Here is a 22,063-nt window from a genome sequence, read left to right as displayed (position 1 = left end):
GGTGATCCTGACAGTCAGCCCGCAGTGTAGGAGCTGGGAGAGGAATCAGTGACAGGAGAACAAGGCTAAGTGATGATGTTACAGATAAGCCAAAAGATAGTTACACATCTCTAGGCAACAATACCAGAGACTGCTCATGTGAAAACAGACAGGCGTATCATGCTGTACAAATGAATTACTGCATGCTTGAGAAGACTTTTTTTTATTATGTTTTTTTGCTGTTACGTTCACTTGACTATATCTCCTGTTAGGTCTGCCAAGTGGTTTGTCTACAAGCTGCTGCTCAGAGTTAAGCTGTACTTTATCTACAGGCCTAGCAGTACTGGCGTTGTTGCTGCTGCCTGACTTTGTTCTGTTAATCAGCCACATTATGACCTACGGATCTGCACGTGCTTCCAAAATGTGTGTGCTAGATACCCTGTATGTACTTAGACATGTTGTCACTCAAGTGTCCTTGCAAGTGGTACTCTGTATAGTGCCATCCAAGTCTACTGTATGTTCCAGTGCATCTGTTTTCTTTCAGTTTCGATGGGAGCAAAGGAATTGATGGTTACCTGTGATGCCAGGAAAATCATTCTTGTTGTTTTAAAGCCCTGATTTTTGTGTTCACACTGTATATTTACAGGTTTAGGACCTGCTCCAGTGGATCTTTGCAAGGGACTTCAAAGAGTTTCAGCCCAGGGGAGGAATGTAACCCCTGTCCCAAAGCTCATTTTTCAGGCATAGAGTCACTTTGGGCTTCCCTGGCTTCCAGCTTAGAGAGAAGACGGAAGAGGTCAAGCCCACTTCAACTGCTGCTGAAGGAAAAGACTCTGGGAAGACCTGAGAAGAGTGGGCAACCTCTATCATGTCCCTATCTCCAGCCTGCTGGACTAGAGACTTAGGGAAGTTTCCCCTTGGTTGAAATCCACAACTCTCTCTTGTAGAAGCTGAGTTACCTCTCTACCAGTGAGAGAGTTCCTTCACTCTGTATTGTCTGGTACAGGTTCTCAGTGTGTGTGTGTGTGTGTGTGTGTGTGTGTGTGTGTGTGTGTGTGTGTGTGTCTTCTCTGATTTTTGTTTTGCTATGATTTAGATAAAGGGTTTTCTTTGCTATTTTCTATATATGTTCATTGTGGAACTAGAATTAGGAGAGAAAGGGGTAAGCCATGCATGTAGAGCTTAAAATGAGAGAAATTAGTTGGAACCCAATCATATCCCCATGATGAACAATATTTAAGGGAGCAGAGAGCTACACTTCTAGCCTACTATCCTTCTTTCTGAGCAGAGCAGAGTGGTGCCCTCTGGCTTCAATTGCCTGCTTCCCCTATGGGTGTCTATTGTGTCTCCCTTTGAAACATACACACACATACACACACACACACACACACACACATCTGTTTTCAAAGACAGAAAGATCCTACATATGCCAAAATATTCTAACAGCACTTTTTATGGTAGCAAAGAACTGGAACCAGGGAAAATGGATATCCATCAACTGGAATGGCCCAATAAATTGTGGTATATGAATGGAATGGAATATCATCACACTGTAAGAAATTATAAATATTTAGAATTCAAAGAAGCAAGATAAAACTGATGATGATGATGAACTGATGAAAAGTGAAGTACACAGAATCCGGAAAGCAATGTTACACAATGAGTACAACAATGTAAGTAGAAACAACAAAATTAACATTTTTTTCACTTCTCCCTTTCTAGTAAGAAAGTCCATGAGGAAACTGAAACATTTTGCACTAACAAAAGCAATGCAAGTACAATAAGGAAGGAAAGACGTCAGCTGAGGAAAAGCAATCTTCCTAATAAGAGTCTGATATCCAAGATATGTGGGGAAGCAACATATAGAAGACTAAAAGGGGAGGGGAGAAAAGAGGAGAAGGGAGGGGAAAGCAGAGGAGGGAAGAGGAGGGGAGGGGGGAGAAAAGGAGCTCCTAGTCACTACCAAGTTGTGTTTGTCCTTTGTTCTACAAGAGGACCATGACATCAGGGAGATGATGACATGACTTGCAGTTGACTTTGTTCTGAGTGAGGGAGGGCTGTGCCGTCACCAGCCTCACTTTCACCTCCTCTCCTCTCCCTCCTTACCTGGGGTGTTCTGCATTTTGATGGCCACAAGCTGCCATTTTTCCTTTGGGTTTACTGGCTAGATTTCTTTCTCAAAGACCAAGCCTTAGACTCAATACACTCTGAAGTTCATAGATTGGACAGTAGGTCCCTGCCTTCCTAACACACAGTGAATGTAAATACTAAATGGTAACTGTTTCTCTTTTAGCCAGGAATCCTGAAGGGTCTTCCCCTCCCAGTTTGATTTTTTTTTTCTTTTTTGATTAAAGGGGGCATCCCTTGAGTAACTACTTAAAGAGGTCTATTCTCTGAATGGGCATTATCAAGTGAAAACTTGACAAGACCTTAGCTTAAAAGGGCCAGGGTCTCCCATTGCATCCTGGGCCATATTTAGTCCCCCTGATGAATATCTGACCACTAGACCCAGATGGCTCTGGAAGAGAAAGTGAGGCTGGTGACTTCACAGCCCTCCCTCCCTCAAATCCAAAGTCAACTGCAAGTCATATCATCATCTCCCTGATGTCATGGTCCTCTTTGAAAAATGAAGGACAAACACAGTACAACACAAGTTGTCACAAAGAACAACAATAACAACTAGTTCTCAAAAAAAAAGAATTGAAAACTATTAACAAGTAAAGGAAAGGCTGCTCCAATTCACTAACAATAAGAAAAATGCAAAATAAAACAACTCTTGAGGTTTCACCTCCCATCCATAAATTGTCAAAGATAACAAAGGACTGAAACAGTTAATGTTGGTGGTTGTGTAAAGAAAAGCAAACTTAAGACTGCTAGAATATTCTACTATTTTTCCTCACAAAAAGTTGTTTCCCACAATCATTTGCATCGCCTTTTCTCTTACTAGTCTTCGGGCTGCTCAAATGTGTTTTCTGGGATGCTTTCTCATATTCACCAACACCAAAAGTCACCAAATGCTTAAGAGTTTAGCTATATCGCCAAATTCTAATACTTAATTACAACAAAAACGAGGAGTTCCGATCCCTTCAGCAAGTAACTTAAAATCTAGCAGCCTTAACAATACCTGAATAATATTACGCTATCCAAATTAGAAAAGGGAAGGTGATTTGTCAAATTAGACTAACAGGCTGCTTGTGAGGACCAGTATGCTAGATATTTGTGTTAAACATACTCAATTTGTGGTCTGGTTCAACTGGCTAGTCCAACAACCAGCCGTAAAAGGAACTGTAAATATGAACATAAAAATTCATGAAAATTCCAAGATATTTTGAGGTAAGTAAGTGGTGCTGCACTGGATAGAGTACCAGGTCTGGAGTCAGGAAGACTCCCCTTCCCAAGTTCAAATCCAGCCTCAGACACTTCCTAGCTGTGTGGCCCTGGGCAAATCACTTCACCCTATTTGCCTCAGTTTCCTTGTCAATAAAATGAGCTGGAGAAGGTAATGGCAAACCACTCCAGGATCTGTGTCAAGAAAGCCCCTCAAAAAAGGAGTCTCAAAGAGTTGGACACAACTAAAAACAAGTGAAACAAGATACTGTGACATTATGTTTGCTATGATGAACCTTGTGGCTAGAAAGGTATCTTCCATTTTATAGGAAGATACTTTAATCTGGACAAAAATCAAAATCTAACTCAAGGTTTTCTTGTTAAGGCAGTCATCATAAATATAAGTCCTGGGGGGGGGAGCCAAGATGGCGGACTAGAAAGACACACTTACACAGGGTCTCCCCCCACAGCCCATAAAATACCTATAGAGAGGAACTATCAACAAATTTTGGAGCAGCAGAGGTGGAGAACAACAGAGTGGAGGAGATTTCCAGCCCACAGTGACCTGAAAGGCCCACAGAAACATGGGTTACACTGGACGCGGAGCCAAGCGCAGAGCCCAGCCCAGCCTGAGCACGTGGGATGAGACTCTGGGAGGAGGACACCTCGGGGTCGGAATCTCCAGTCCCAGCAGCAGGGCCTCAGATCCCTCAACCCATAGTCACCAAAGGTCAGTGACGGGGTTTTCTCAGCTGGCCAGGAAGGGAGAAGGGCCTTCCCATAGCTCCAGCAGCAGGCAGCAGCCACAGAGGCAGCACAGCAGCCCATATGGAAGCTCCATTGTTGGAGTGTAAAAACCCCTGGGGGCACTGAAGAGCTGAGTCTTACCTCAGCCTTTAGTGGAGGCCCTAGCTGAGCTGGTCTTTGTCTCACACTGAATGGCAGCCCTGCCCATCCAGCTTATCTGAAAACCAGCCCCCAGTGCTGACTCAGCAGAACTGGAGGCCAGGTGGCTGTGGAGAGGTAAATGCTAAGATTCCAGGCATTAAAATCCCTCTCTGCATCCAGACCAGTACATGCTTGATCACGCCACCTCAGAGGAACTGAGATCTCACAGATTCCCAGAGTATACCCTACTCTTGACAAAGGACCCAAAAGTCAAGTAACTGGTTGGGAAAATGCCCAAAAAAGGGGAAAAATATAAGACCATAGAAGGTTACTTTCTTGGTGAACAGATATCCCCTCCCATCCTTTCTGATGAGGAAGAACAATGCTTATCATCAGGGAAAGACATAAAAGTCAAGGCTTCTATATCCCAAACATTCAAAATAAATATTCCATGGGCTCAGGCCATGGAAGAGCTCAAAAAGGATTTTGAAAATCAAGTTAGAGAGGTGGAAGAAAAACTGGGAAGAGAAATGAGAGAGATGCAAGAAAAGCATGAAAAGCAGGTCAGCACCTTGCTAAAGGGAGACCCAAAAAAATGCTGAAGAAAAATAACCCCTTGAAAAATAGGCTACCTAAATTGACAAAAGAGGTTCAAAAAGCCAATGAGGAGAAGAATGCTTTCAAAAGCAGAATCAGCCAAATGGAAAAGGAGGTCCAAAAGCTCACTGAAGGAAATAGTTCTTTCAAAATTGCAATGGAACAGATGGAGGCTAATGATTTTATGAGAAACCAAGAAATCACAAAACAAAAACCAAAAGAATGAAAAAATGGAAGATAATGTGAAATATCTCATTGGAAAAACAACTGACCTGGAAAATAGATCCAGGAGAGACAATTTAAAAATTATGGGACTACCTGAAAGCCAGGATCAAAAAAAGAGCCTAGACATTATCTTCCATGAAATCATCAAGGAAAACTGCCCTGAGATTCTAGAACCAGAGGGCAAAATAAATATTGAAAGAATCCACCAATCACCACCTGAAAGAGATCCAAAAAGAGAAACTCCTAGGAACATTGTGGCCAAATTCCAGAGTTCCCAGGTCAAGGAGAAAATATTGCAAGCAGCTAGAAAGAAACAATTCAAGTATTGTGGAAATACAATCAGGATAACACAAGATCTAGCAGCTTCTACATTAAGGGATCGAAGGGCATGGAATAGGATATTCCAGAAGTCAAAGGAACTAGGACTAAAACCAAGAATCACCTACCCAGCAAAACTGAGTATAATACTTCAGGGAAAAAAATGGTCTTTCAATGAAATGGAGGACTTTCAAGCATTCTTGATGAAAAGACCAGAGCTGAAAAGAAAATCTGACCTTCGAACATAAGAATCAAGAGAAGCATGAAAAGGTAAACAGCAAAGAGAAGTCATAAGGGACTTACTAAAGTTGAACTGTTTACATTCCTACATGGAAAGACAATATTTGTAACTCTTGAAACTTTTCAGTATCTGGGTACTGGGTGGGATTACACACACACATACACATACACACATACATACACACACATACACATATACACACACACACAAAGAGAGACAGAGAGCACAGAGTGAATTGAATAGGATGGCATCATATCTTAAAAAAATGAAATTAAGCGGTAAGAGAGAAATATATTGGGAGGAGAAAGGGAGAAATGGAATGGGGCAAATTATCTCTCATAAAAGAGGCAAGCAAAAGACTTATTAGTGGAGGGATAAAGAGAGGAGGTGAGAGAAAAACATGAAGCTTACTCTCATCACATTTGACTAAAGGAAGGAATAAAATGCACACTCATTTTGGTATGAAAACCTATCTTACAATACAGGAAAGTGGGGGATAAGGGGATAAGCAGGGTGGGGGGGGGGATGATGGAAGGGAGGGCAGTGGGAGGAGGGAGCAATTTAAAGTCAACACTCTTGGGGTGGGACTGGATCAAAAGAGAGAATAGAAGCAATGGGGGCAGGATAGGATGGAAGGAAATATAGTTAGTCTTACACAACACGACTATTATGGAAGTCATTTGCAAAACTACACAGATATGGCCTATATTGAATTGCTTGCCTTCCAAAGGGAATGGGTGGGGAGGGAGGGATGAAGAGATGTTGGATCTCAAAGTTTTAGGAACAATTGTCGAGTACTGTTCTTGCTACTAGGAAATAAGAAATACAGGTAATGGGATATAGAAAGTTATCTGGCCCTACAGGACAAAAGAGAAGATGGGGACAAGGGAAGGGAGGGATGTTAGAAGAGAGGGCAGATTGGTGATAGGGTATTTAGAATGCTTGGTGTTTTGGGGTGGGGGGAGGGGACAAATGGGGAGAAAATTTGGAACCCAAAATTTTGTGAAAATGAATGTTAAAAGTGAAATAAATAAATTTAAAAAATAAAATAAAACAAAAAATAAATAAGTGAATAAATATAAGTCCTTAGGGTTACTACCTAACACTTTAGTTAATCTAAAATTTAACTGAGAGAGAGAATACTCTTTTCTCCCTCCCCCAAACTTTCACTGTTTTATTTTCTTTTTTTCCCCCAAAGATGTTAATCCCATCAACCATACTGAAAGCCTGGAGAGAGTTACTGTCCTTTAGCTTTTTTCTTATTTTTCATTATTCTTCACTTTCCACTCCTCACTACTAGGTGTTTTTCCTATTTGATGTGATTCATTCCCTGCTGCTTTCTTAGTTCTGCATGAATGTCCTGGGCTCGTTGTCTGCCACACTGACAAATGCTCCTGTAGCTACAGGCGGTCTCCTGTGAACGCTTCATTTTAGGTAGCCCACATCACTGGCGTGACACCTATAACTCTGCAAACCATGGATGTCCAAGTCTGTCAGATGCACCCCAGGCAGTCAGGTAACAAGCATTAAGTGCTTCTTAGTGCCAAGTACTGAGGTATGCAACGGGAAGTCAAAGAACGGAAAAGAAAAAAAATCCATCCTTGCCCTCAAGAAACTCACATTCTAATGGGGTCTACCCACTGGGGCCTACAACAGGCCAATAACTAGGAAGACACAAAATGTTGCTAGATGGAGAGTACTCTTAGAAAGGAAGGTGTTCAACACTAGGGGAGACTAGCAAAGCTTGCCTGCAGATAGGGGGATCTGAGCTAAGTTTTGGAGGAACCCTGGTTTTCTGAGCTGCAGCTGTGGGGAGAGAAGGCATTCTAGGTATGGGCCCTAGTCGGATCACAGGCACAAAGAGGACGATATGAAGGTTCTCATTCAAGGAACAGCGAGCTGGCCAGGTCTCATTGAATTATAGAATATCAGAAGGGAAACAGAGGCTTAGAAGATTGGAAAGGCAGTAAAGGGCCTTGAAAAGCCAAACAGAGAACTTGTATGTGATGCTGGAGACAGCAGGGAGCCAGTGGAGCTTACTAAGCAGGTGTAATGTGGTCAGAACTCTGCTTTAAAAAAAAATCACCTTGGCAGGCAGCTGAGTGGAGGCTGGAAACTTGAGGCCGGCAGAACCACCAGCACCCTATTTCCATAGCACAGGAAAGAGGTGAACTGTGGCTGTGTGAGTGGAGAGAAGGGATGAGAGAACACGAGGCATACAAAGAAAGGCAAAAAAGATAATCCCTGATCTCAAGGATGTCACAGTCCAATGAGGGAGACTGCATGCAAACAACTATGTACAAACGAGATACATAGAGATACGTACAAAGAGATACAACGAGGGGCCATCTCAGAGAGAAGGCACTAGATCTAAGAGGGATGGAGAACAGCTTTCTGGAAAAGGTGAGATCTTAGCTGGGATTTGAAGGAAGCCAGGCAGTGGAGATGAGGAGGGAGAGTATTTCAGGTGTGGAGGACAACCAGGGGGAATATCTAAAGTCAGAAAATAGTGTCTTGTTGGAGGAACAGCAAGGAGGCCAGTGTCACTGGATTCCAAAGAACATGATGGGGTGTGAGCTGTAAGAAGACTAGAAAGGGAGGAGGAAGACAGATTGTGAATGGCTTTAAACACCAAACAGAGAATTTTTTATTTGATTCTGGAGGTGAGAGGGAGCCACAGGAGTTTTTTGAGTAAAGGGGTGATATGGCCAGACCCATGTTTTGGGACAGCTAAGTGGAGTGGGCAGACAGACCAAGCAGCAGACTATTACAATAGTCCAGACGTAAGGTGATGAGGACCCATGCAGAGGAAATAACAACATCAGAGAAGGGAGGGAGAGATGTTATGAAGGTAAAAAAAAAATTCTTAAGTGGTATGGGATTCATGATTTCTTGTGGAACCATGTGGAACTTCCATGTTCCACTCAATGCATGAAAATGGCTCTTTTTTCTCCTCAAAGTTCAGAATGCTAAAACATTTTAAAGAATACTTTTGGTGAAGCTGCAAATCAGTCCAACTAGTTTGGAAAACAATTTGAAATTATGTGAGAAAGATCACAAAAACTCTGTTCACACCCTCTGCCCCAGTGACCCTTGCTACAGGGTACAGACCTCAAGGATATCTTCTGAACCCTAATATCACATCACCAACTGTCTATTGGACATCTCCTACATGGACTACCATGTCTGAAACAAAATTTATTATCTTTTCCCTACAATCCATTTCTCATTCTAACTTCCCTATTTCTGCTGAGAAACCCCCAGGCTTCCAGTCACTTGAGTTCACAACCTTGGAGCATCCTCAACTCTTTACTCTCCCTTATACCCACTTAATTTCCAAGTCTTGTCAATTCTCCCTACACAGTATATCTCAAATTCATCACTTTGTCTCTACTCACATGACAAAGGCTACCATCTTGGTTCAAGTCCTTGTCACTTTTCACCTGGGTTGTTAGAAGAGCCTCCTAATTGTCAATGAATGAAAGATAGATCGAAAAGAGGAGGTCCTCAAGCCAGGGAGAGAAGATCGATCTTCTTAAATCCCAGGTCTGACCATGTCGTTTTCACACTCAAGAAACTCCAGTGGCTCCCTCTGACCTACATGATAAGACATCAACTCCTCTATTTGACTTCTAAAGCCTTTCAAATCTCGTGACAGTCCAGCTTCCCAGCCTTATTACTTGTTCCTCTGTGATTCAGCCAGACTGACCTAGAGTCTGCATGCAGAACCATCTCCAGTCTCTGGGTCTTTGCAGAAGCACACTTGCTCTGCTCCCAGAAATCCTTGGCTTCCTTCAAGGTGTCACCTCCTATAGAACACCAATCCTGATCCCCACTGTAGCACATATCTACCCCACAAATGACTTAGTATCCATTTTGTATACATTATATATTTAATTTTCTTTCTACAAATTTCCTCTAATAGAAAGTAAGTTCCTTGAGGGCAGGACCTGTTTCTCTTTTTGCCTTGTATCCAAGCCTAGCACAATGCCTGGCACAAAGGATGCATTAGCTAATGTTTGCAGAGTGACTACTAGAATTTTTGTCGTAGCAAAAACCTGGAAACAAATAGGTGCCCATCATTTGACAAATGGCATAAACACATTTGGGCATGTGGGTGTCATGGAATCCAATTGTGCATAAGAAAAGCCAAATATGAAGAAATCAGAAAAACATAGGACTGGTGGGATGGAGTGATGTCTCAAGCCTCTCTTCTCTCAAGTATATTCTCCACAGAGAATAGCCCTGAGGCACAGGTCTGTCCATGTCACTCCCCTTTTCAATAAACTCCAAGGGCTCCCTATTACTCCTAGGGTCAAACCCAAACTACTTCATTAGGTATTTTAAGCCCATAACAACCTGACTTTAAGCAGCTTTTCCAGGCTTAGAATTCATTCATCCCCTTCACACCTCAGCGATCTGGCCCAGGGGCCTTTTGGATGGGTCCCTCAAATACTGTGTTTCATCTCTTATCTTTATGCCTCTTTACAGGCTATTCCCCTTGATAGGGCCTAGGATGCCCTAGCTGCTTGCCTCCTCCTCTTTAAATCCTGGGTTTCCTTCAAAACTCAGCTGAAATGCTGCTTCCTCCATGATAACTTCCTTGAGCCTACCATCTATTGGTTGCTCTCATGTTTATTTTGTGTTTTGTTGTTGAGTCATTTCAGTCATGTCTGACTCTTCATGACCCCTTTTGGGGTTTTCTTGGCAAAACTACTGGAGTAATTTGCAATTTCTTTCTTCAGTTCATTTTACAGATGAGGAAACTGAGGCAAACAGGGTTAAGTGACTTGCCCAGGGTCACATAGCTAGTAAGTGACTGAGGCCAGATTTGAACTCAGGAAGGTGAGTCTTCCTGACTCCAAGTTGAGGGCTCCATCCATTGCACCACCTAGCTTTGTATACTTTGTAAATAATCATGACATCTCCCCTAATACAATACAAGCTCTTGGAGGGCATGGATGGTTTCAGTCTTTGTCTTTGTATCCCTAAGGCCTAGGATAAGGCCTAGCACATAGTAGGAACTTAACAAATGCTTACTGATTGAGTAAAATAGAACCAGGAGAACAATGTAATCAATTGATCAGCATTTGTTTAGGCGCCTACTATGTGCAAGGCCACAAGAAAACCACAATCTGCCTCACTTTCACTCTACCGCACAAATAAGTAAACACAACATCATGGGGAGGACACTAACCAGCACATGGAAATGAATGCAGCACACTCTACAGGTCTGGAAAAACCCACTTCAGGTAATCAATGAAGGTAAAGATGCATTCTGTTGGAACTGTAGATTTCTTGACAACATTAGTCAAAATAGAAATCATGAATCTATACTTGGAGCTTTACTCTCTATCTCCATCTCTCTCACTTTCTCTCTCTCTGATTCACTCACTCTTGCTCTTCTTGACATTTTTCAATGGTAGCCCACTTCAAAGTCAAGAACTCAAGCTTGTAGACAGAGTAATGAGATTCACTGTCAGTCTTCTCTCTCTGGTGACCATCAGTCTCTTGGTACGGACCCATGGCAAGCTAGATGCTATTTGCCAGAGACAGGCAGGACAACTAGTCAGCTATGAATTCAGCATACCCTGCAGGTCTGGTAAAACCTGTGGATGCAGATAGGCTGTCTAGAATGCCACAACTACCAGTGGATGGCTGGCAGTGAGAGCGAACAACTGATGAAAGACTAAGAAAAATGCTAAAAGCAAAAAGCAAGGCAATAATTCAAACATCCTGGGCTTCAGTCAGAAGGTAACTTAGTCCTGAAACCCTGGCAGAATTTGGAACTCTGTGATGAAGTATTGTATCTGACAGAGAACAAGTCCACAACGTGGACCAGAAAGAGTCTGATGCTACCCAGAGCAGACTGTCCAACAGTCACACATACCTTAAACCATACTATGATTTGGCATATGGGTCCAAAAAGAACTTCTAAAGTTGGGAAAAACTAGATTTTTACTGACTCAAAACTGCTACAGGTGTCAACAAAAAGTGTGACATTTCTGTCAGATGTGGACAAAGAAAAGCATTACCAACTCATGCTAGACATTTGCAGAACAGAAGATCCAGCAAGCTTTTGGAAGTCGGCTACATTGACTTTCTGTGACAGGAAATAGCAAATCTATGTCACATCTTAGTGGTGATGGACCTCTTTACCAGGTATGTATAAGCATAGCCAACCCCAAACCTGAAAGCATCTAAGGTTGCCAAGTATTGTGGGAAAAGTATTTTTTCTGTAGATAGATTTCTTCCCAGGATCCATTCTAATCAAGATAAAGACTGTGAGAACAAACTCCTCAAGGAAATGTTGGCCTTGGCAGGTTTCAAAAAGTCTCAAACTACCCGAGATACTACAATACAAGGCAGCGATAGGCACGGTTCCTCCCCAAACATGAGCGAGTGTGTTACAAAGACTGTATCATCACTGTGGACGCAAAGGGAGCAGTTTGAAACTTTTGGAAACTTGCCTAGAGGTCGATCAATGATAAAAGCAGTAACAACAAAAAGAAATAAAGCCTCTGGATCTATAATAGAGTTCAGACATCTAGAAATAAAACAAAGGAAAATGATCTGACACTTGATAAGACCTAGGACCCTGCGGAAGTTAAGAACGTGTACCTACAACATGCTGTTCCTGAATATTTTTAAAAAATGAAATATCCCCCCTCCCATTTTACAAATAAGGAAACAGAGGTCTAGAGAGGTTATTTAAGATCACAAGTTGAGTTAATGGCAGAATTGAGACTAGCATCCAATATCCCAATTCTTAAGAGTGTTGCTCTTTCCATTTCACTATGAAGCTTCATCTGATATAATAAATAAATATAAAAGTAAATATAAATAAACCTCATCTGAAATGGTAAATAAATATAACACACAGAAATCAAAATACTCATGTGAAGTCATAGATGTGTGCCACATGGCACATAGAATGCTCCTGTAGGGTAAATAGAAACCAAGAATTTACATGATTGTCTTTTCTAATCCTTACAGACAATAAAATAGTGCTGAGCCAAAGAAGTGATACATTCCGAATATATCCAAAAGCAGAATATGATTGTCAGGTTCTATCACTACAACGCTTAAATATAAATAGAATGTACGTACATGTATACACACATATATGTATGTGTACATGTAAACTATGGAATTCTTGCATTTGATGCCTAAAGAGATTCATCTTTTGGGTGTCACTGTCTGTGTTTTAAGCATGAGGAAACTAAGGTTAATAAAAAAAACTGAGGAAAAAAATGAAAATTATGAGAGCAGAATTTATTTACTACACAGTAAAAATAATGAGCAGAATAGAAAAACTGCAATCTGCAATGACCAGTCTAACCAAAGAAACAAAAGAGAACAATATATTGGGAATTCAAAAACAGAAATGAAGAACAATCTAGAAGAAGAAAAGTAAAAGAAAAATCACATTTAAAAAAATATGTTCACTATGCAAGAAAAACATGGTAATCTTGAAGACAGGATACGCAGAGACAACCTAAGGATCACAGGTCTCCAAGAAACATGTAACAGGACAAAAAATCCCAAACCCTTAACACTATAATGAAGGAAATAATAGAAGAGAACTGCCAGAAAATTAAACTCCAAAGAATTTACAAATCATCTCCAGAAAAAAAAACCCAAGGCTGCAAACTCCAAAGCACATAGAGATTAAATTTAACAATTCAGTTCAGAAACAACAAGTTCCGTAAGTCATCAGGAGAAAGACCTTCCAATGCAAAGTAAAGGACATTCAAAAAGCACAAGATTAGTAGGGGAGAAGGGGATAAGTGGGGTGGGGGGATGATAGAAGGGAGGGCAAATGGGAGGAGAGAGTAATTAGAAGTAAATACTTTTGGGAAGGGACAAGGTAAAAAGAAAGAATAGAACTAATGGGGGGCAAAACAGGATGGAGGGAAATATAGTTAGTCTTACAAAACATGACTATTATAGAAGTCTTAAGCAAAACTACACATATATAGCCTATGTTGAATTGCTTGCCTTCTCAGTGGGGATGGGTGGGGAGGGAGGAAGGGAGAGAAGTTGGAACTCAAAAGTTTTAGGAATGAATGTTGAGAATTGTTTTTATATGCAACTGGGAAATAAGAAATACAGGTAATGGGGTGTAGAAATCTATCTTGCCCTACAAGAAAAGAGAGAAGATGGGGATAAAGGAAGGGAGGGGTGTGATAGAAGGGAGGGCAGATTGGGGGAAGGGGTAATCAGAATGCATGGAGTTTGGGGGCAGCAGAAGGGAGAGATGGGGAGAAAATTTGAAATACAAAATTTTGTGGAAATGAATGTTGCAAACTAAAAATAAATAAACAAAAATTAAAAAAAACCCAAAACACAAGATTATTCTGCACCCACTAGAAAATGCAGAAAGGAATTGAATAATGTGTTCTGAAGAGTAACAGAACTCAAGCTGCAGCCCAGGGTGACCTAAGCCTGCAGAGCTTAACTATAAAGGAAAAAAAGAGAGATGTTCAATAACAAACAAGAATTTGGCTTCTTTTTAGAAAGAAAACCACAGCTGCAGAGATTATTTGCTCAAACACTTCTAGCACCAGAAATGCAGGAGGAGTGAATAAATTCAACAGGCAAGGCCGGCACAACAAGGGAGACCAGTAGAGGCTTCTTTCAGACATGAGGAGATAAAGGTGAAGAAGGAAATCGGGGTGAGATAACAGTGAAGGGGCCAATGGGGGCACTATGAACCTACAGGGGAATCGATGCTTTTTGGGGGGACTACATGACAACATGGGAGGCTACATAAAAGTGGAGGAGGGGAACAGGACAATGGACAGGTGCATGTCACACACCAGAATCAAATCAAGGGCTCATTAACAATGAGGGGACAATGACCTCTGTGGTCACAAAAAGAGAAAAGCCTACAGGGCAATGGTTGAGGAGGAGGAGGGAAAGACTGAGAAGGGAAGGGAAAGAAAGTGGGCCTTACTTTGGAAGTCAATGCTCCTATATACTGATATATACTGATAAATACTCCTATGGGTAAAGAGAGATGGTCATGGAGGCCTAGGGGATTTGGAGCTTGAAAAGTCTGCTTGTCCCACATTGGGAGGTCAGGAGGTGGAACCCCTGGGGACAACTGGCAAACACACAGAGATGAGATTTCCAGGCAAATGTAGGGAGGAAAAGGGTCAACAGAGGAGGAGAGATCAGTGGTGGGCTACATCAAGTATGTTTGGGGAAAGCAGCCCTACCATGGGGCGGTGGCTTCTCTGACACCTGCAATGACTGGCACTGTTCTAGGAGTGAGGCACAATGGAAAAGGGGAATCCGTGAGACAAGCTTTCCAAGGCAGTGGCATGAAATGCCAAGAGGAAAAACCTAGAACGGATACCCTGGAAGTTTTGATTGCATGAAGAATACAGAGAAAAAAGAGAGACCAGATGATTACAGGCGACACAAATCAGAGAGCAGAGGTCTAGAGTAGACAGAAAGAGAAGATAGATGAAGAGAACGAGAGTTTTCTAAAAAGGGATACAAAAATGACATTTTAAAAATTAATGAATAGGTCCAGCTGAAAGGAAGGATAGGAAGGGGAAAACTGCTTGACTAAGAGGAAAAAGGAGGGGAAGGATTATATAATCAAATGAAAAGTAGAAGAGAAAAAGGAACTAATAAACCAAAGCCTAAAGAAAAGGGGGCAACAAACAAGAAGAGGGCAACTGTAGAAGCGGAAGAGAGCCAGTGGGAACAGGGCCATCTTTAAAAGAAGATTAAAGTAACTGAAGGAACATAGTAACACTGTTTACAGCAGAAGAGGGAGAAAATTATAACTTGAAAAGAATTTAGAGACAGATGGAGGAAAATATAAACCTAACTCTTCTAACTTTAAATTGAATGGATGAAACAATCCAAAAATTGAAAAAGAGTGGCAGATTGGAGAAGAAAACAAAACCCTACACTCTGGGAGCTTGCAAGAAACACATTTGAAAAACAAAGATATACACAAAATAAAACTGAGGGGATGGGAGCAAATTTACTATGCATCGAGTGAATCCAATAAAATAGGAGTTGCCATCATGCTATCAGACAAAGAAAAAACAAACATTCAAAAACAAACAAATAAAAAGGATAAACAAGGAAACTATATTATGCTGAAAGGAGATATGGGGCTATAGACAACAAATCAATATTAGTATTAAGCTTATATGTTCCAAATACCTTGGCAACCAAATTCAAAAAAGAATCAACTGAGCTTCAAGAAGACATTGACAGTAATACAAGAGTCAAAAGACTTCACTACCTATCAGTTTCATGTAAAAAAGTCTAACAAAGGTAAACAAAAGGGAAAACATGGAATTGAACAAATTCCGGTGAAAGTAGAGTCTTTTGACTTATGGAATCTTCTAGATGGGACAGGAAAAGAATATACATGTGTCTTAACACCACATGGAACGTTTAGAAAAACTGACATGCATGAAGGCATAAAGCTATTTGCAAACAAATGTAAAAAGGCAGAAAGAATTAATACTTTATGGGCCATAACACAATAAAAAATAGAAATTGGTCGAGAAACCCCAAACCAAAGATACAGATTCAAATGGAAACTTAATCTTAAACAATAAATAGGTCAAAGAACAAATCATTGAAACAATTAGTAACCATGTAAAAGAAAATGGTAACAAAATAACATCAAAATTTCTGAAATACAGCTAAAGCAGTTCTTGGGGAGGAAATCCTATCTTTACCATCATACATTAACAAAATACAAAAAGAAAGAATTAATGAACTGAATATGCATTTTAAAAATTAGAAAATTGAAAAAACACAAAATAAACAAGTAAAAAACTTAAAAATAAGAGGAGATATTAAAAATTAGAGAGGAAATGGATAAATCAGAAACAAAAAAATAGAAACGATAAATAAAACTAGAAGCTGGTTGAAAAGACTAATAAAATTGATCAACTCTTAGCTAATCTGATTAAAAAGAACAGAAAAGCAAATCAATAAAAAGTAAATAATCACAGCAAAATCAGGAGAAGTAAAAAAGAATACTCAAAACATGATGCACAGTTATAGGCAAATAAAATGTGAACACAAAAGTGTTGGGGATGGAAGCTCAATTCCATGTGGACAGTCTCCGGCGGGTAAAGGTGGGAACTTCTAAATCTTAGAGTTCTCATGAGGCCCCCCATGAAACACCAGGGAATCGAGGAGTGAGACCGAGCTATCTCGTGTATTTCCGCCTCTTCCCGTGAGAAACGTGATGGGAGGAGCATCCCCACCCTCGAGACTGTCCCGGATCTGGGCACACCTATTGTTATCTAACAGGCACGGTATTCAGGTGCAAACTACACGGCAGGAGAGCTTAATTAGGGTCAGGAAAGCCTGAAGGAGAAGGCTCCGTTTTTCCTCTCTTCGCTCTCCCTTCCCCCTCTCTCCCCACTTACACTTCTGCTTCCAATCTCTTACTGTAAGATCTTTGCCTCCTTGGGAGACTTCTCTCTCCCTCCTAAGGAAGAGTTCCCCCTGCACATGTAACCAGGACCCTGAATAAAGCCTAACCCTTGTTCGACTCCGGAAAGTCTCTTCTCTCATACATTTATCCGGTTTGGCCAACCGAAGACCTGGGACAGGTAAGGTAAGACTCGGGTAGCCCTCAGGCCTCTAGGCCTGGCACAAAAGAAATAGAGGAAAACCTTAAAAATGTAAAACACTCAAACTACCAGAAGAGAACATAAAGCCCTTAAATAATTTAATCTCAGAAAAGGAAACAGATGTAGCTATAAAGAAACTACCAAAGGAAAAAACTCCGGATTCTGCTGGATTCACAGGAGAATTCTATTAGATATCTAAGAAACAATTAGTACCCATTACTTCACAAACTACTCTCAAAAACTTGAGAAAGAAAGCACCCTACCAGAATCCTTTTACGAGGCAAAAATACTCTTAATAACTAAACCAGGGAAAGAAAAGTATAGGTCAATATGAAAACAACTGTACAGTTCCACATCATACCCAATAGATTAGCAAAGATAATAAAAAAGGAAACTCACAACTGTTGGAGGGGCTGTGGGAAGACACTGAGGTATGCATTGCTGGTGAAGATGTGAATTGATAGAACCTTCTGGAATGAAATTTGAAACTACACCCAAAAACTCAATAGACTGTACATATCCTTTGACCCAGTGATAATACTATAATATTACTAGGTATATACCTCAAGAAATCAAAACTAAAGGGAAATTGCATCTATATGTACGTGTGCAATATACATAAATACATGTGTGTGTATTTATATACATATATGTATGTATACACACATAGCACTTTTATAAAGGCACTTTTTATTGCAGAAAAGACCTAGAAATATTCATTGGAAAATGGCTGAACTAATTATGGGATGTGACTATAGAGAAACCTACGAAGAAGTGTGTATGCCAACGCAGAATGAAGTGAGAATTGGGAGACCAATTTATACAATAACCACAATAACATAGAGGAAAACCACATCGAAAGGCTAACTCTGGCCAATTTTACACTAATGATGCAGCATGCCTCCCATCTCACAGTAGAAAGGTGAAAGGTCGAATGAGACAGGGTCAATGAAGAAAGACTTTTACTGGGGGGGCAGACAGAAGGGAAGGAGGTTATAGAGGCTGGAAGGCAGTGTGTAGTAGTAATAATGTGATTTTAAAAAGCAAGGAGAGTCGATGAAATGTTAAAAGACATCGTAGAGGCAGCTAGGTGGTGCAGAGGATAGAGCACCAGTGCAGGAGTCAGGAGGACCTGAGTTCAAATCTCACCTCAGACACTTGACACTCACTAGCTGTGCGACCTTGGGCAAGTCACTTAACCCCAACTGCCTCATCCTGGGTCATCTCCAGTCATCCTGATGAATATCAGGTCGCTGGATTCAGATGGCTCTGGAGGAGAAGTGAGGCAGGTGACCTGCACAGCCCTCCCTCACTCAACACAAAGTCAAGTGCAAGTCATGACATCATTTCTCTGATGGCATGGTCTTCTTCGGCAACGAAGGATGAACACACAAAAAACATCATAAAGAAGAAGAAAAGGGGACATAGAAAAGGAGCAAAGTCTTGGTAATACTGTGTTGAATGTAAAATATACTTTAAAAAATAATTTACGCATCACAGAAATTCAGTTTCAAGTACAATCTTATTTTCTTTTCCCCCATTCTTTATATATAGAAGTGTTCATATTTGTTAAGTTCCTAATTTTAAGAAAAAATTCAAAAGAAAAAATTTATTCTTTGATGATTAACAGTTTGTAGCTTTATAAAGGTCCTCAAAATATTTTTTAAAAAAAACTATTTTTTACTGGTTAAAAAAAGAAAAGCAGACCAGTGGGACAGAGCACCAGATAATGAACAATCAGAAACAATGAGCTCCACATAAGCCAGTGTTCAATAAACTCCAAAATGTAAACTACTTGGGGAAGAAGTCCCTGTTTAACAAGAGCTGATAAGAACACTGAAAAGCAGTTTGAATGAATTTAGTTGAGATCAAGTGCTTACACCATTTGCCACAAGAAATTCCGTGTGGGTACATGACCTGAACATGAAAGGATATACAACAAAAAAAAAAAGGAGAAGAAAATGACATCAGGAACCTTTCACAGCTAGGACTAGGTGGAGAATTCTTGTGGGTTGTTTTTTTTAAATAAATTTTATATTTTTAAAAAGTAGAACAGAAAAGGGAATAATATGCAAAACTGCAAATCTCTACATAATAAATTCACCATGTTCTTTTCAAGCTGTCCTGCTTGTCTGTGTCTCCTTCTGGACTTCCTACTCTTCTGTGCAGTTTTCAAAAATGCTTCAATATCCCCTTTTAGCTCTTTCCTTTTTTCCCCAGCAACATTATCATTCACTATCCTCTCCCACCAAATCCCTCTCCCCAACAAAAGCAAAAACCTTGTAACCAATGGGCACAACGATGCAAAGCACAGGTTCACACTGGTGGTGTCCAACACTCTAGGTCCCATTCTGTACCTTGAGTCCATGACCTCTGCCCCCAGAGGTGGCCAGCACACCTCATCAGTGGCCCACTGGAATTCCAGGGAGCCACTACACTGCCCAGATTCAATAAGGCTTTCTAAAGCTTTTCTATTTACAATAATGTTGTTACCATAGAAATTGCTTTCCTATTCCTTCTCACTTGGCTCTAAGTTCAGCCAAGTCTTCTCAGATCTTCTCCCTGAATCCATATCTTCTGTTGTCACTTACGACTGCAATATTCATACCACAATTTGCTCAGCCATTGTGGTGCGAAAATTCTTGGCCAAATAACGTATGGTGACAGTGATAAATAATTTGAATGATATGAATTTTTAAGATTTTGTAGGAATAACATTGACACAACTACTATAAGAAGGTAAGCTAGCAGATCAGAAAAAAACAACTTTACATCAGAGATCTCTGATAAAGGCCTGATTTCCAAGGTAAATAGTAAAATAATAGGAATATGAGACCAAAAGCCATTTCCCTAAAACTAGACCCGGTTAAATGACAAGGCAAGGTAGAGTACATAGCAGATCTGGGATTCTAATTCAATTCCTCCAACATCAAATACAGTATTCTTTCTCTAACCACAACAACTCTCAATCCTTTAGGGTTCTAATGGATATAAGGTACTTTTCTTTAAAAAAAACAACTCATGCCATAGATGGTACAAAGGTTATCCACACTTTCCAGATGAGGAAACTGGGGCTACATAATTTGTGGGCTGTGTACCTAATGAACAGCTTCACCAGGACTGCAGTACAAATTTAGCATGTTTTCCACTACAGAATACTAAAATATTTCCTAGAATGTGGCAGCCAATCCAGGCACCACCCCCCAAAAAAAAAAAGCCGGTTACTTGTCTCTGCCTCCAAAGAAGGGCACAGACAATCAGTTAATTGCTGAATCAAGTGAGTATTTTAACAGTGTATTGGCACCTAGATGGGTGGGGACTTGGATTCTTAGTCTTTAAGCTAATTGGTTATAAGTCACAGTTGGGCTTTGATCTCCTTTTAATATGTCATCTTCTAGCATTCCCAGTTTTCTCTAGTCCAAACTAAATAGTTTGGTGTTTTATAGGCTGCCAAGTGTATCTTGAGTTCCTCAGAACATCTCAAAATTGGTCGTGATGGTTTTCTTTCGATGTGTCAGATGTAGAAATAACAAGTCAACCATTCTCATAAGTAGTCAACTCATGGCAAATGGTTAACCATAGTGCAGATGGCCTCAGAATGTGGGTTATCTGTAAACACTTACCTAGTAGCTGGTTGACTCATTACTTAAGTTCCTCCAGCATCCTCTCAGGTTCAGCCTTCCTTCCTTCTTCCTTTTCTGAGAGTGGCGAGATCTTCCATCGGTACCATTTGATCAGCTGGGAGACAAAAATGAAACAGGACTATTACTTGTTTGGTTTTTTAAAATAAATAGCTTTATTCATATTTTTTCTTACATCATTATAGGACTGTTGTTGCAAATGCACATTTGGCAGGGGGGGGGGGGGGAGGCGAGAAAGGGGTCTGGATTTGTAATTTCACCAAGGAGGAAAAGCCTACCAAAGCAACTGTTGTACTTTTCATCCTAGGGAGTTGCCCAAGGCAAAAGGTTAAGAGGTTAAACAATTTGTCCAGGTCCTCACAGTCAGTGTCCCAGGTATGACCTGAACCCAAATCTTAATGACTATAAGGCTGGCTTTTGACCCAGTGCCTCTTGCCTTGCCGGCTGTTGCTCAGTACTACTCTTTGCAGTAGGTACCTAATAAGTATATGTTTAATTGAACTGAATCATAGGATCAAAGAGGGGATAGAGCTTTAGAGATTTTAGTTACAGAATTACACAACTAGAGCTAAGAAATCAGAGGCCATCAAGTCTTATGCCTTCATTTTATGGAAGAAATTAAGGGCCATAGAAGAGAATCAGTTTCCCTAAGGTCACACAGCTAATAAGTATCAGAGGCCAAATGTGAATCCAAGGCCTTTGACTCCCAATATAGTGGCTTTTTTTCCACCACTCTCACCCTGGCTTCTTGGTCACCTTAGAAATCCTGCAGTACAAAACTGAGCAACCCTTTAAGCCAGAGAAATGGTGTCAAGGATCAATTAAAACAACTGGAAGTTGTCTTACCATTTACATCATTAAAGAGTATAGCAAGCAACTGCTTATTACTGGAACACTATTTCATGCTTCACCCCCTCCACCTCTCCTCTCCTCTCCATTCCCAGTTCTAGAACCACGATTAAATCAACTTTGTCATTATTCTCAGATGGGGTCCACACCCCCATAAACTCACTCACCATCCCAGCAAACTTCCACACCAAAGTACCTCTCCCTGGCATCACTGATTTCCTACGTGCCTTGTTTTCCCCAGTTAGAATACAAACACCTGGAGTGCAGGAACTGCCCCTTGCTTTTGTACCTCCTGCCCTTATGTGTTTGGCACCTAGCAAGACTTAATAAATGCTTTTTCTTTCATTCATTCTTAGCACCCAAACTATTCT

General features: G+C 40.7%; 1 long non-coding RNA gene across 1 annotated transcript in view; it reads right to left on the bottom strand.

Moving 5' to 3' along the window:
• The window catches only part of LOC140515374 (uncharacterized), a 286,278-nt gene that overhangs the window by 262,431 nt on the left and 1,784 nt on the right, over window positions 1-22,063 (bottom strand). Inside the window, exon 2 of the long non-coding RNA XR_011970991.1 lies at window positions 20,826-20,940. This is a non-coding gene — a long non-coding RNA (uncharacterized lncRNA). The remainder of the gene's footprint in view (window positions 1-20,825; window positions 20,941-22,063) is intronic.

The sequence above is a fragment of the Notamacropus eugenii genome, chromosome X (assembly GCF_028372415.1).
Source record: "Notamacropus eugenii isolate mMacEug1 chromosome X, mMacEug1.pri_v2, whole genome shotgun sequence".
Taxonomy (NCBI): Eukaryota; Metazoa; Chordata; class Mammalia; order Diprotodontia; family Macropodidae; genus Notamacropus; species Notamacropus eugenii.
This window is presented reverse-complemented; position numbering and strand designations above follow the sequence as displayed.